A 2588-nucleotide genomic window follows, 5' to 3' on the forward strand; every position below is an offset into this window, starting at 1 on the left:
ACCCCAACTGTCCAGACACGGCTTTGTTGTCTGCACCACACCTCCTTTATGCTCCATGGCCACCCTTGTCACGCTTTAGACTGTCACTGCATTGTTTGCAAGTTGACCGCGGTGTAAAAGGTTGTGCATGCGCCAGCAATTTCAACGTTTTTCTAATATACCACACCCTATAGGACACCAAGACAGTCATATTGCACACTGATGCTAACTACCATAGTGACTTTTGCATTTGACATCTTTCCGGCTTGCTATGTACTAATACAGAATTATACTACATAAAGTCTACACCGGGAAGCCCAAGTGTATGCACAGGATCTTTGTATCTGTCAGGGTGAGCGCTCACACTCATACCAATAGTGGTAGTAGTTGGCTCTGCTGTGTTGTAATCTATAGGCTGCTGCTGGCGTTTAATGTGGAATATCCCCCATTTATGGCAGCAGCAGATGACAATTTGCAGCACAGATTATATTGATGGAACATGTACTGTCTGCAGCACTAGGTCCCAGTCATGTACTGCAGCACTAGGTCCCAGCCATGTACAGCAGCACTATATCCCAGACATGTACTGCAGCATTAGGTGCCAGCCATGTACTGCAGCACTACATCCCAGCCATGTAACTGCAGCATTAGGTCCCAGCCATGTACTGCAGCACTAGGTCCCAGCCATGTAACTGCAGCATTAGGTCCCAGCCATGTACTGCAGCACTAGGTCCCAGCCATGTACTGCAGAACTAGGTCCCAGCCATGTACTCAGTGGCGTAACTACTGTAAGACAGCCTCAGCTGCCGCTTGGGGGAGCAAGCCACTGTTTGGTCTATGTGGGTGCCAGCACCCGCTGGACGCACTGACATGCTGCTGCCTGCCACTGCCCACTGGCTGGCAGGGGGGAGCAAAATTTATAGTTACGCCACTGCATGTACTGCAGCATTAGGTCCCAGCCATGTACTGCAGAGCTAGGTCCCAGCCATGTACTGCAGCATTAGGTCCCAGCCATGTACTGCAGCACTAGGTCCCAGCCATGTACTGCAGAACTAGGTCCCAGCCATGTACTGCAGCATTAGGTCCCAGCCATGTACTGCAGCACTTGGTCCCAGCCATGTATTATAGCACTAGGTCCCAGCCAAGTACTGAAGCACTAGGTCCCAGCCAAGTACTGAAGCACTAGTTCCCAGCCATATACTGGAGCACTAAATCCCAGCCAGGCCTTTGGGTGCAGCAGCGGATCGCATAAGCCTGCAGTCGCCATCTTTTTTGGCCAGCCACAGAGCACAAAGTCAATGCAACTTCCTCCATCTCTGAACAGCTAGAAGTTCTGCAGAAAGTTTATAGATGAAGTAAAATTCCTTTTATGAGTCAGAAGAAAGTAGAAAGTCGCCGATCTGGAGCGCCATGCCAACACAAGAACGTGACACGTCTCATATGCAGGAGACAAGCGCAGTCTGTAAAATGCACTTTTCATATCAGCTTTTCAAATGTAGACTATTAACTAATTCAGCTGAGTGGTGAAAATGCACATTTCAGTTTTTAACAATTACATTTTAACCAAATGCCTCCAAAATCCACTTAAAATCTCCATCGACTCCTGAGTGAGGGACTCTAAGAATCCATTTTATTTCATTTCATTTTATTTATATTGCTGTTATCTATTTTCACCCTAATACCAGAGTTTCTTGTCACAAGCTCAGCGTGAGAAGTCATTTACTACTAATAGAAGATTTCTTTCCCCATTTAAACATCAGTCAGTACAGATGGTAGTGTATTGGAGTCACACAGACACTAGACACACACATATATATATATATATATATATATATATATATATATATATATCTGTATAGGATAGAAGAACAGAGGGGCGCTCCATAGTGCATAAAACAGTTTTATTTTTAAAAAGCACACAGCAGAAGTAACAAGCCAATGGTTGCTCGTACCGAAATTTGCATCAGTGTGGGCTGGATACAACAAGGTTTAAACAATATTTTACCAGGCCAGGCAAAACCACCAGACGTCCGGGGCACCGACAGGATAAGGCAGCCCACGCTGCTTCTTCCCTCACGGGTTACACAGCGCGCTGGGGATCCTTCGCGGGAACAGACGGCAGGAGGACACCTGGACCAAACAGGCAGCGAGCGTCACCGTAGCCACGCCCTAACGCGTTTCGTGGAACACTTCGCGTTAGGGTGTGGCTACGGTGACGCTCGCTGCCTGTTTGGTCCAGGTGTCCTCCTGCCGTCTGTTCCCACGAAGGATCCCCAGCGCGCTGTGTAACCCGTGAGGGAAGAAGCAGCGTGGGCTGCCTTATCCTGTCGGTGCCCCAGACGTCTGGTGGTTTTGCCTGGCCTGGTAAAATATTGTTTAAACCTTGTGGTATCCAGCCCACACTGATGCAAATTTCGGTACGAGCAACCATTGGCTTGTTACTTCTGCTGTGTGCTTTTTAAAAATAAAACTGTTTTATGCACTATGGAGCGCCCCTCTGTTCTTCTATCCTATACAGACATCTCTTATTCCTGAGAATCCCAGGGATCATCCTTTGGAGGGAGCTGCAGCCCGAATATACTGGGACTTTTAGTGGTATCATTGCCTAG

The sequence above is a fragment of the Crinia signifera genome, chromosome 11 (genome assembly GCF_055691185.1).
Source record: "Crinia signifera chromosome 11, ASM5569118v1, whole genome shotgun sequence".
Taxonomy (NCBI): Eukaryota; Metazoa; Chordata; class Amphibia; order Anura; family Myobatrachidae; genus Crinia; species Crinia signifera.